At 39.0% G+C, this 14,388-nt stretch overlaps 1 pseudogene; it reads left to right on the top strand.

Moving 5' to 3' along the window:
- The first annotated feature begins 6,331 nt into the window (after positions 1–6,331).
- LOC123329765 overlaps positions 6,332–14,388 on the top strand; it is a 40,693-nt pseudogene continuing 32,636 nt past the window's right edge.

Genomic DNA, 14,388 nt, shown 5'->3' with positions numbered 1-14,388 from the left:
CTCCTGGCTATTCTGAAAATCCCTCAGGTTCTTCTGATATGGGGGCCACTCTATATCCCCTACAACTGTAAATTTTCTACATTTGCTCTTCTAGATTCATATTGATGGATATTTACCCTGGATTCGAATGTATTCAATATCATCAATTATAAAACCAGTCCTAATGTCTAGAAAGGCATAATATGTTCTCCGCTTGGCTTGGTGATGGAAGCATCCTTGAATTCCATCTTCTGTTTCACACAGTGTGAAAGTGAAAGTTAGTCACTCAGTCATGTCCAACTCTTTGCAACCCCATGGCCTGTAGCCTGCCAGGCTCCTTTGTCCATGGAATTCTCCAGGCAAGAATACTGGAGTAGGTAGCCATTCCCTTCTCCAGGAATCTTCCTGGCCCAGGGATGGAACTCAGGACTCCTGCACTGCAAGTGGATTCTTTACTGTCTGAGACACCTTCAGTTTTGCATAATCAGTTTCAGTATCCCCATCTGAGACTGAGAAGGAGTTTACACTGGAGATTCCTTTAAGCAGAACTTAAATAGGAAGAAGAGATGGAAAGAACTAATATTTTGAGCCCCTACCTCAGGTTAAGCCCTGGAATTCTCATTTCATCAACACAATGAAAATTCACAAAAAGAAATGTTACTGAACATTTAATAACTTGAGTCCATTAGCACATGTAAAGCCAATCTACTGACACCAAGTTTTGGTGAAAGAAAGTGAAAGGGAAAGTCACTCAGTCCTATCTGACTCTTTGCAGACTATACCCAAGGAATTCTCTAGGCCAGAATACTGGAGTGGATAGCTGTTCATTTCTCCAGGGGATCTTCCCAATCCAGAAATTGAACCCAGGTCTCCCACATTGCAGGCTGTTTCTTTACTAGATAAGCCACCAGGGAAGCCAAAGAATACTGGAGTGGGTAGTCTATCCCTTCTCATGGGCATCTTCCCTACCCAGGAATCAAACCAGGGTCTCCCACACTGCAGGCAGATTCTTCACCAGCTGAGCTATGAAACATGCTGCATTTATTAGAGAGCCATACAAGGAGTCATATGGGCTCAAAAGGTCCAGATTCCCCAGTAGATTTCAGAAAAGGCTTTTTTTTTTTTTTTTTTTTTTTTTAAGGCACAGTGAGGGAGAGAATCAGAGGTGTGTGATCAGCTTGTGTATAATTCTCTGATTGGTTGATGGTGATATAACAAGTTGGTGTCATAGGGGTTAATACCATCAATCCTCAGACTCCAATCAGTCTGGGGCCATGTTCTCATAGTCACAATGCAGTTAACTTCTTATATCTGGTGGAGGCTTTATAGTATTTACAAAACAACTCAAGAAGTTGTACCAGACACCATTATCAATGTACTTCAGGAAGAAACTAAAGATCCTGTGACTCCTATATGGCTGATCTGTTGTTTAAATTGTTACCAGTTCTCCTGGCCCAGCTTCTATTTTTTGTTACTACAAATTCAGTCTTTAAATCAAGTCTTGAGTCAGTCTTTTGTGATTCAAGAGACACCTGGGAGACTAAAGCTTTTCTACAAAGAGGCAGATGGAGCACATGGCACGGTGGGCAGTTTGGTTTAGGGAAAGCCCTATAGGGTCCAACTTAGTTACTGAAAAACTGAGAAAGATTAAATGTGTGACCAAAGTTTGCATAATTAGAAAGTAACAACAATGGAGTACAGGTCCACTTTCCATGTAAATACATACCTTTAAGGAGACTAGTACAGATAGCCATCCCTAAACTTGACAAATCAGCCCAAATTTTTACATCCCTGTCATCTGCAAGGATAATGCCACCTAAATATTTGCTTAGAAATTCATGTTTTCTAAAGGGAGTAGACTGGAAGTAGGGTCAGACAGCAAAAGCAGAAAATCTCAGGGTTTACAGAAAAGGACGCTCTTCCTTTCTACCTCTACCTAGGGCTAGCAAAGCCCTACTGGTTGCAGCTTGGCACTGCCCTGAGAGGTAGGGGGAGAAGTCCACTGAAGGCAGGATCTGATGCCTCTGTGTCTTTCCCTGTGTAATATTGTTATTTATAATGAGAAATATATAGCTAATCTTTGTCCCAGTTCATAAAACAGGTTCTTGAAATGCTTATAAATTCTTAAGTAGCAAGAATGGTAGAACCACTTTTCTTCTAATGAGGCAACACTGGTTGTGTCCCTGGATGGGAGATGGTCACCAAAAAGACAAAGCCATGATTAGAAGTTTCGTATTTTCAGGCCTCACTTCGCATTCTCCAGAGAGGGGCTGGAAATTAACTTTAAAATAGATGAATCCTATGTGAGAAAGCCTACATAAAATCCCAATAGCATGGGGTTTGAAGGGCTTTCAGTTTGGTGAACATATCCACATATACCAAGAGAGGGATGGACCCCTACTCCACAGGGACAGAACCCACCAGACCTCAAACTATGTATCTCTTCATCTGTTTGTTCATCTATATCCTTTATCACATTCTTTACTCAACTAGTAAACATAAGTCTTCCCTGAGTTTTAGAAGTTGCTCTAGGAAGTACATCAAACCTGAAGAGGCAGCTTTCAGAACTTATGATTTATAGCCAAGTCATACAGAAGTTGAGGGTAATCTGAGGATCTACTGCCTGAAATTGACATGTGAAGCCAGTGGCAGTCTCCTGGGACTGAGCCCTTAAACTGGGGGACCTGACAGCACATTCAGAAAGATACATAGTGTCAGAATCAAGTTAAATTGTAAGACACCAGCTAGTGCTGCAGAATTGCTTGTTGTGGGTAAAGCCCCACACACATCTGGTGTTGAAACAAAGGAAAACTGTTTGTTTGGTTTTTTTCTAAAACATCTAGGTTGTCTGATTTTTTCCTCCTCTTCTTCCTCTCTTTTGATGGGATACAGTGCAGGTGACCCAACATGTGCCACTTGGGTGTGTAGATTATTTCAACCTGAAGGTAAGGAAGTTCCAAAAGACTCAGAAACTTTGAACTTCTACCTAACTGCCTAAGAGAACAGAATACAGAGCCTGTTCCAGGAGGGAGATACCACTAAAGAGAACTATACAACACTATATGTAACTATAGTAAACTATGAACTAGGTGTGCTAAACACGGAGGAACTTAGCAAGGCCAGTTTGATTGCAGTCCTCTCTGTGTCCTATTCTCTCTAGATTGACCAGCGAACATTTGTTTAACAAACATTAAATATCTATGTTTTCCTGTGAATTACTTTACTTCCCTTTGAAGTCCCAGACTCCTACCTCTTTCTCCTTAGTCCAGTATGATTTATAAATGCACCTCGCCTTGCCTTACTATCTTTCAAATTTCTCATGCCTATGTTCATTCTCCAAACATATGTATTCAACTTATTTTCTACTGTGAATGTCTTATGTCATTTTAATTATTTGACTAGCCAAAAGAAATAAAAGGGGAAAAAGAAAAATACCACCACCCTTTTTTTTTGCTGTCATGTATCACCCACTTGATTTCAGAAGAAGCCAACAGAGTCCCTTAACGGACATCTACTCTTAGTCAAAGAAGAGCCAATTAGAAGGAAAGAATCAGGGGGAAATGTCAGACAAGAGAGACCCAGTGATCTCAGCTGCCCTTTTCTCTGTAATCAATGGTTTAGAGATGGATCATGCCAGGATTTTTAGCTGAAGCTAAAAGAAGGGCTGAAATTAGGGTGAAGCAAGTGAGGCACCCAGATGACAAAATTTAAATCTCTCTCACTCTCAAGTTCCCTTATACCCTAAACTCTTCTCTTGCCTCACCCTAGTTCCAGCCCAGGGTACTCGGCTCTCTCTAGTATCACTGTGGAGGACTGGGTGATTTCCTTTTTCCTCAGTTTATTCAGAATAAAGCTATAATTTTTCAAAGAGAACTTAAGTTAAAAACTGGCAATAAAAAAAAGAAACAAAAAAGCCTGGAGAAAACATCTTTCAAAAAACACTCACTAGTCATTGAACTGCAGAGAAGGCAATGGCAACCCACTCCAGTACTCTTGGATGGAAAATCCCATGGACGGAGGAGCCTGGTAGGCTGAAATCCATGGGGTCGCTAAGAGTCGGCATGACTGAGTGACTTCACTTTCACTTTTCACTTTCATGCACTGGAGACGGAAATGGAAACCCACTCCAGTGTTCTTGCCTGGAGAATCCCGGGGATGGGGGAGCCTGGTGGGCTCCCATCTATGGGGTCACACAGAGTCGGACACTACTGAAGTGACTTAGCAGCAGCAGCAGAATTCATTGAACCGAAGTTCATGTTAAAAACAAACATTTCCTGGAATTGAGAGAAAAGTGAAAAAGAAAGCAAAAGTCTGTTTTCTGTATTGTGCATTGACATGGAGTAATGGGAGGTACATGTGTAGTGAAATAAACTTGGTTTCAAATCTGGTTTTATTCTAAGGGATTGCTTTTACTCCACTAATTTATACATTTACTGAAATCTTACAATGTACAGAAAGATTACTCACTCTGTGAGAGAATCTGAGGTGCATCAGACTCTATGATCTCTAGACCCAAAGCATAGCAATAGAGAAGACACGGGCACTGACACAAAGCCCAGCACAGGAACGCAAGAACACGCACTTACACAGAAACACTCAGAGGTGCAGATTGAACAGTAGAGGAAACTCCGCTACTAAAGACACTTCCCTGGATATTTCTTGTTCTGACAGATTTGATCATCGAACAAATCGTGTGCTGGGGAAAAGAATTCATACGTGGACTAGGTCTACTTCAGGCCAAGCACTGGGTGAGATTAACCTACCTCATTTTATCCTCATTAATATTCTGCGAGTGGATGGTGCTACTGACACAAATCCATTCCATCCCTCGACTGCTCCTCATTCCTTAGGTCGCCCTCTCCACACGCATAAGCAAATATAGCTAGGAACTGCTGCACCCTGGACTCAAACTAATGGCTGACATGTAAACCCTGGCCTACTAGAAAACACTTCCATTCCTATTCTAAAAGTAGGAAAAGGGAAGTCTTATTGGAAGGGTACCATTCCAGCCCTTCTTATACCTTCTTCGTGTCTCATGTCACTCACTGAAATAGCTGTTAATATTCTCACATAAAACTGAAGAAACAGGCTCAGACAGACCAATCATTTTCTTATTCAGTCATGACATTCTGCTCATCTCTATGGTTCATGCACTATGCATGGGATACAAAGATGAGTAAGACAGATCCCCCACAGCTGGGAGGAACAAAGGGAGGTGGGATGTTTGAGGTTGGGGGATGGGAGAAATGAGGGAGACAAGCAGCAGTTACAGAGCAGCACCCTGTGACGGGAGCATCGCAGGTGGAGTCGGTGCTCTGAGAGCAGCACAGACAGCTCAGTACAGGCCCGTGTAGGGGAGACGGACAGCTGCACTGGGAGTGGAAAGGGGAAATATGAGATGACGTGGGTAGCATTTCTAGGGTCCTGGGAAAACTGAGCATGAGGTTCTCCTTCAGGAAGACATGTGCAGACATACACAGCTTGAAACAGAGGAACAATGGAGCAGGCAGTACTGTTTACAAGCAAAATTATAATGAATTAAATCATGGGGTAAGATAATAATCACTGAAACAAAATGCATTACATGAGATGTGTAAGGGAAAATAGATTTTTAACATTACTCAAAAGCTCTGCTTCCCTTGTAGCTCAATCAAAGAATCCGTCTGCAATGCAGGAGACATGCGTTCAATTTCTTGGTTGGGAAGATGCCCTGGAGAAGGAAATGGCAACCCACTCCAGTATTCTTGCCTGGAGAATCCCATGGACAGAGAAGCCTGGCAGGCTACAGTCCATGGGGTTGCAAAAGTCAGACACGACTTAGCAACTAAACTACTACAAAAGCTCTAATATAAAATTAGAGAACAGTAAAATTCTCTTTCTCACTATAAACACACAGTATGCTTTTAATAATTTAGCTCATGTTAGTGTTGAATCATCCACATCAGCTAATACACTTTTGAAACTTTGTTAATTTTCAAATCAATCACACACCTAGAAGTAAAGCAGTTAAAGCAAGTTCCCTGAGGAAGACATTCTATCATGCCCTTGTCTCTTTTCTGAAATTCATTCCCTATCCTGTTTCTCCCATGTTCTTTATCTGGTGCTCACCCCAGGCCACCATAAAGAAACACGCACACACACCGGTCCCCCCAACATTAGTCTTCCATTTGCAATAACCTTAACACCCAGGAATCACAGTGTAAACACAATTATAAATCACAATTATCTAGTCATAATTATATAAATAAATATAAATCACAATTATAAATGAATGAATGAAAGAATAAATAAATGAGTAGTATTCCTTTAAATCAGCTGATCTTTTAAAAGAGGGGAAAAAACACAAAAGTAAAACCAGTTTTTCACTTCCTGCTTGCCCTTTTACCACAGAAGGAGCTGAGGTCTAGGCTGGAGATTTCAATAAGCAAACTGCCAGACTCAGGGAAGGAACCTGCTCTGCTTTCTCACTCATCTCTCTGGAGCAAACTGAAGACAGGAGCTTGGCCTCCAGGAGACAGGTAAGTGAAGGAAAAGGAGAGAAATGGGTAGACAGAGAGATATAACAACATACTCAGAGACTAAAATAAAAACAGAAATTGACAGAAACGGGAATAGGGGCAGTCAGAGATCAAGGCAGATTAAGGTATGATGAGAACACAAATATGAATCTAACATTCTCATTGTTCCAATAAACAGCTCCAAATCTGAGAGAAAGGGTGTACATTATCAAAAGAGACAAAGAATTTGGTAACTTCTATCATCAAATAAAAATAAATCTACAGTGATATAAAAAGAGACTTCATTTGAAAGGATTATTGCAATAAAGGGAAAGAGACTATTGTAATAGAGAAAACAATTCAAACAGAACTGCAAGTATCTCAAAGGACAAGAAGAAAGGAATTTTCTTTTGTAGGGAAGGGTCAACAGGCTAGAAAAAACACAGAGTAGAGGGTGTGTATAAAAGGAAATATTTTTATTCTTAGGAGGGATCATTAAGGAAGGGTTGTATACTGGATCAGAACGAGGATGGGTCAACCTTAAGGGGGCTAAAAAGAAGAGAAGTATAATTAATGTTTAGTTTCAAACACTCCAACTGATCAGGGGGACAAACAGCTCAGTGAAAGCTTCATGAGGCAAAGAATGGAATTTTAAGGGTCTTTGTCTGATGGTATATTTAAAATAAGTACCAAGAAAGATCTACTGTATAGCAATAAAGAAAGAGAGAAAGAAAAGCAGTTTATTTTTAAAAAGGGGGTCTGTGTCTGGCCTCCTTATAAGTAATAGGGGAACACACAAATGAGTCTTACCTAAGTCGTATGCAAAAACGTGGCTCTTTGCAGTAAGTTAATTCTCAGAGCACAAAAGGTTGCATGGAGTTCTTTTAACTATCACTGCTTTCCAAGAGCAAAGGACTCGTGAAAAGTTTAACTTTATTATGACTCATGTAAGTAAGAGGTGCTATGGTAAATACAGAGAAGAGGGGAACTAACCGGACCTGGAAGAATAAAGAAATGCTTCACAAATAAGGAGAATTGGGTTAGGAGTATAGTGTCCTGGGAAATGCTCATCAAATATAATATTTTGTTGATCTAATATTTGAATTCATATAAAACAGATTAACAGGACAAAATTAAGTTTAATTACATACTTACAGAATCCCCACCAAGACTCAAAGATGGTCTGGCAACTGAGGCATACATACCATCTCAAGCTAAGGAGTAGGCAGTAGGGGTCTGGGGCTTCAAAGAGGATGGAGACAACTAAGAAGATGGGAAGAGCAAATGATTGGTAAGCAAATGTTTGCGATGCCATGCAGATATGTCTTTCTGATAAAAAAAAAAAAAAAAAAGCTGTCTCTGGTAATAGCTCTTTCTGGTACAGTGTTAGTCGATCAGTCACTCCAACTCTTTGCTACCCCACGGACTATAGCGAACCAGGCTCCTCTGTCCCTGGAGTTCTCCAGGCAAGAATACTGGAGTGGGTTGCCATTTCCTTCTCCAAGACTTTCTGGCACAGGCCCTCTATATAATTCTTTTAGGCAGTTCAAGGAGAGGTAAAAAAGCTTTTCCTGAGTCTCCTGGTTCTTAATTGCCTTCTGCTCAGAACAATCCACATGTCAAAATGGCAGATTTGGTGGTGGCATATTTTGCTCCACCTCAACAGACAGGGTTAAATAAATTATGAGATTGAGGAAAGATGACAGAGTACAGCTTTTACGGGAAGAAACTGAACTAGAAGTTCAGAAAAGGAAAAAGAGTGGTTGTAAAAAGAACTTGGTTGGGATTTCCCTGGCAATCCCGAGGTTAAGACTTCGCTTTTTGAGGTTTGATCCCCAGTGGGGGAGCTAAGATGCCACCTGCCTTGCAGCCAGGAAACCAAGCCATAGGAGAGAAGTAATATAACAGAAGGTTCAGATGGTAAAGTGTCTGCCTACAATGCTGGAGACCCGGATTCAATCCCTGGGTCCGGAAGATCCTCTGGAGAGGGAAATGGCAACCCACTCCAGTACTCTTACCTGGATAATCCCATGGACAGAAGAGCCTGGTAGGCTACAGTCCATGGGGTCACAAACAGTCAGACACAACTGAGCGACTTCATTTCACTTCACTTCACTTCAAAGAAAAAAATGGTGACTGGGTTGATTGTTGCCACACACACTGTGAAGGGGATTGAATGCTAAGACCAAGTAATTTGATCATATCATAAACCAATGAGGACTTTTCGAGTTTTGTAAACAAGTTAATGACTTACCTATGAGTTTCAGGATGCACTGTGAAAGGTGGACCATACAAGGATAGAGATACAGATTCATGAGCTTCTTATACAGAGCAGTCAAATAGCACAAACTAATGCCCAGCATTTAGTAGGTAACTAACAGGGACATAGTTTAGGTGAAGAAGTAAGAAAAAATGGCTTCCAAAAAATAAAAGGTGCCCACATCACCATTTGCCCATCAAAACGTAATTATACCCCCAAAAGGCCAGAGTTAGGAATTCAAAATAAGTTTCTAACTGGATAAGCCATCCAACACCATAAATCCAAGTCCAAAGAGGAGCTACAGAAATAGTAAAATCTACAATAGGAGGTAGAGATTAAGAGGCAAGCTAACATTTTGTTACTTTTTTCTCTTTTATTGAGATATAATTCACATATAATATTACTTAAGCTGTGCAACATGATTCCATATGTGTATATATTACAAAATGATAACCCACAGCAAGCCTAGTAAACAACCATCACCACACGGTTATAGTTTACTTTGCCTTATGATAAAAAGTGCTGAGGTCTTCTTAGCAACTTTCAAATCACGATAGTGTATTATCAACTATAGTCATCATGCTGCACATAACATTCCCAGGACTCATTCCTTTTATAACTGGAAATTTCAGCCTTTGTACCTCCTTCACCCATTTTCTGTCCTTCTCCCCCACCCTCTGGCAACCACCCATCTGTTCTCTGTATCATTTATCTTGTTTTTGGTTATGTTATGTTTTGTTTTAGCTTCCATATGTAAGTGAGATCATATGGTTTTTATCTTTGTCTGACATTTTACTTAACATAAAGCCCTAAAGGTCAAACCATGTTGTCACAAATGGCAGGATTTCTCTCTCTCTCTCTCTCTTTTTTTTTTTTTTTTTGCTGAATAATATTCCATTAGAAATGTACCACACTTTCTTTATCCATCCATCCATCAATGGACATTTATGTTGCTTTCAACTTTGGTTATTGTAAATAATGCTGGAATGAACCTGGTCAGGGATGGGGAGGATCTTTTCAAATTAGTATTTTCTTTTCCTTTAGATAAATACCCAGTGGTGTCACTGGTGGATCATGATATTTGATAGAAACTGGAAAAGGCTAGGCACTGCATAAAGAGCTTAAAACAGCTCACGATTAGCAGCAGAGTCCTTGAATACATGTTCTCTAACTACATGATCAAAAGCAGTCTCAGGTTACTCTCCATCCAACTGTCTGATTGTTTCTTTGCTAACACTTAACCTGAAATTATTTTCCTTCTTCAAATATTTTGAAGTTTATGATCTGCTTCCCTCAGGCAGAGGTAAACACTAGAGGCAGGGAGCTAACCTGCCTTATTCATTAGTCAACACACAGTACCTAAAGCATTTCCCAGCATGCTGAAAGCCCTCAATAAATATGTGTGAAATAAAAGCTGACATTTAAAAAATCTTTACCAAACTTCCAATCAGCAGTACTTGTATGATCTCATTCACTCAAAGGCACATTATCATGATGGGTACAAGAGGGGAGAGATGGTCAACAAAGAGGAGCTCCCAGATTCAAAAGGATAGAAAGCTGGAAAGGCTCCCTGGACTGGATAATTAGAATGTGAATATCAGGCTTCTAGAGAACTTTTTCTAGAAAAAGGTGAGGGCAGAAATGAAACTAAATAATAATAAGTGGATAGGATGCATTCAGCTATTTACTTCATCAACAAACATTTACTGAGCCAGAAGTGCTAAATTTGAAATTCCTTTTAGAGAAATCTGGCAATAAAAGAAATATAAAGAAAAGCTTATGGAGGAGGCAAGATCCATTCTATATTTAAACAAAATGGGAAGATGTGTGTTTTCTTATCCAAAGTGAAGCAACCACAAAAGTAAAATATTCAAGATATTTTAGACCCAAGATAAAGGAAAAAAAAAAAAGAAAAAGCTCAAGGGAGGTGAGTACCAGCAGGATTTAGAGGACAGAGTTAGTATTGCAAAGAGGTTAGGGATGCCTCTTCCTTAGGAACCAGAGGGAAGAATACAAGAATGGATTATGGAGTCTCAATTTGAAGGTGACAATCTTTGAAGATGACGAAGGTCTGACCACATAGCTTCTACACTCTGTAGAAATGGAAAGGGACGTCACCAAATGTGAGAAGAGCCTCAACTAATGCTCTCTTTAATGTAATCTTTCCTGCATTCATAGACCCCTCTCAATGTTTCTGGACTATTGGTTCAAAGGACCTACTCAGCCTTTTTCTTATTTATCTCTCTAACCCCATTGTCTCAAAAAGTGCCTGGCACTTAGGACTGGACCAGTAAGTGTAAATTATATGTAAAATTATGAAGATGAGTCATTTGATTGTGGGAAGCGAAGAAGACAATTAAGAAGAATCAAACAAGACTTTTTGGGGCCCTGAGACACTGGGAAGTTGGCAATAGAATGGATGCGTTGAGAAAACAAAAGGCAGAACAAGTTACTGGGTGCAAGCTGGGATGCACTTATATTCCACCTCAAGGGTCTCACCTGCTGGTAAGAAGTACAACTCTGTCCTAGGTTGTTCCCATGCTGGTTTCATATTCCTTTGGGCCCTCAGGGATTCAACTTTTTTCTTCAGTCTCCTCAGTTATCCAAAAACAATCTCTAAACACTCTGCTGCTCCTGGTTCAGGTCCCAGTTCAGTTTCTTTCTATCTTCAAGACAATGCCTCATGTTTCAACTGTACCTAAGGCATTTGCTACTAATCACTAGGTACATGAAGACAAAAATGTAAAACCCAAGGAAAGGGAAAAGATCTTCTCTTGCTATATGGTTTTACAATGCTCGCAAAAGCCTCACTAGTCTAAAAGCAAATTAGAATATGGGAATAAATGGTCTCAGGGCAGTCATGTCTAAGTGTAAGCATACACTCCCACATAAATGGGCCCTATGTTCTCGCACTTGAAAAGTCCCACAGAAGATGGAATCATGTGATTTCCTCTATCCTAGTTTAAAATTATTTTCTTATTTTTATGTCAATTTTATTGAGAAATAACCTATGCACAAAAAAAATGCATCCATTTAAGGTACACATATTGATGAATTTTGACAAGCTGAAACCACTAAACCCTTGAAACCATTCCCACAATCAAGACATAAAATATTTTCATGATCCCCCAAAATTTACAGTGCCCCTTTGCAATCTATTCCTCTCTCTGCTCCAGTCCCAGGAAACCAGATATGGTTTGGGTTACTATAAATTAGTTTGCATTTTATATAAATGGAATAATACAAGAAGTATTCTTTCATTGATGCCTTCTTTAACACAGGATAATATTTTTTAAATTCAACCATGTTGTTGCTTGTAGGAGTAGTTATCCATTTCTATTATTAAGCAGTATTTCATTGTATAGCATATTTTGTTTAGCTATTGGATTGGCCAGAAAGTTCATTCAGGGGATGTTACACAAAAACCCAAAAGAACTTTTTGGCCAACCCGGTATCTATATATTTATGGATATTTTGAGTATTTCCAGTCTTTAGCTATTATGCAAAAATCTACTATGAACATCTATACATGAATCATTGTGTGGACAAAAATTTTAATTCTCTTGGATAGATATCTAGAAGTGAAATGTCTGTGTCATATGGTGTGTGCATGTTTCACAAATGCCTAACAAGTTTCTGAAATGGTTACTACCAATAGTGAGCCATGGTCTAGCTGCTCTACATCCTCTCTGACACTTGATATTGTCGTCTTCTTAATTTTAGTCTTTCTAATGAGTTTGTTCTGTTTTCTCATTGCAGTTTTAATTTGAATTTCCCTAATGACTAATGACGTTGACCATCTTTTCATGCACTTATTGACCACTCAACATATTCTTTTATGAAATCAGCTATTCAAACACTTTGCACTGTTCTTACTACATTCTCTTACATATTACTGAACTGTAAGAATCTTTATATAATTTGGATACCAGTTTTTTGTCAGATATATTCATTGAAAATATCTTCTTCCATTCTTTAGTTTGAACTTTAATTGTCCTAATGTAATTTTCAGAGAGCCAAATTTTTCATTTTGATTCTCTAGTTGATCAGTTTTTTTATGGATCATAATTTTAGTGTCCTAAGAAAGTTTTGCCCACTACAAGGCCATGAATATTAATATTTTTCACTCTTCTCTCATTCAGAAGTTTAATAGGTTAATTTTTACATTTAAGTTTTGGTCTATTTTGAGTTATTTTGGGTTTGGTGTGATGAGGTATTTTGGGTGTGGTATAAAGCAGGCTCAATGATCAGGTTTTTTCCACACGGATATCCAATTGTCCCAGCACCATTTGTTGAATAGATTTTCCACTCTTCTTTGCAAATCGGTGTAGCATATATGTATGAGTGTATTTCTAGATCCTCTGTACTCTTCCATTTCCATGGACTTATATCTGTCTTCATTAATATCATCTTGTTCTTGGTAGCAGCAGGTCTTAAAATGAGACAGTGTAATGACCTCTTTCTTTTTTACATAAATAACCAAACCACATATACATGTGCAATTTACTTAGGACAAACGAGTCAAAAAAATTCCTATTTCTGAGAGAAGACATCTTGAGTTTGAATAGCTCAAAGCTTCTTGACAATCTCAGCAAGTTGGAAGTAATAGTATTCATGAACTTTAACAAGCTAGAGATCAATATAGATTAGAAAAATGAACAAATATCTGAACCTTTATAATATATATGTCATCAACCATATCGCTTTTACTGAATTTCTGCTAAATATGGCTGAGAGGCCTATTCTCCAGTCTTCCTCTTTAGAACCTGAGGTGTGATAGAAAGGAAACTTTGAGTTAGGGGAGTTAGGGGATGTCACAGAAGATCTCTGAATACAAGTTATCTGATGTTATTTTCCTGTCACATAGATGTCCACACAACTTTATCTGTGTTTTTCTTAGACAACAGGAAATTAAACAAAGAATTATGCTCTCCTTTTTTACAGGGGACAAGTCATTTAATAATAAGCCTAAGTTTTCCTGCTAATCTCTGAAAAAACTCCATTTCCCAGTGGCCTGACTCTTATCCTAAAGAACTACGAGTCTTCCTCTAGTCCTGTCCAACTGTACCCGCAAATCTATCTCAGACAGACCATGTTCAGGCTTTTTAGCTCAGGAAATAACAAACAGGTTTTCAGGGGGTTTTCCATATAAGGTCTGAGATTCTCTGCTTTCTGTTTATATGACTATGAAAGATTTGAGCCCAATAACCATAAAACATGTGCCTGTGACTTTACTCTGATTAGGAACAACACAGATTAACTTGACCGTCCTCCTGGCATGGAACAAAGACTGCTTTGGTCTTTTCTCCTGGTCTCTTTGATTCTTCCTCCGCTGACCAATGACTTCTCAAACCATAGAGAAGATTATGCCATGAGATTAGAGTCTACCAGTATCTATAGCTTAATGAAGTATCACAAATTGACCACATAAGCATGCCCAGATGGAGTATTAGAACACTGCCCATATTCCAGAACAATCTCTCATACTCTTAGCTACTTTTATCATTAATCTCTCTACTTCCTAACAGTTTACACTAGTCATTACTCAGACTTGTGATATTACAAATTCATTTTGGCAGGTATTTATCTTTCTGTATATGGAATCATATTATACATATTCTTTTGTATTTGGCTTATTTGAAAACTTAAAAT

The sequence above is a fragment of the Bubalus bubalis genome, chromosome 16, assembly GCF_019923935.1.
Source record: "Bubalus bubalis isolate 160015118507 breed Murrah chromosome 16, NDDB_SH_1, whole genome shotgun sequence".
NCBI classification, from domain to species: domain Eukaryota; kingdom Metazoa; phylum Chordata; class Mammalia; order Artiodactyla; family Bovidae; genus Bubalus; species Bubalus bubalis.
Note: the sequence above shows the minus strand (reverse complement) of the source record. Positions and strands in the feature narration are given on the sequence as shown.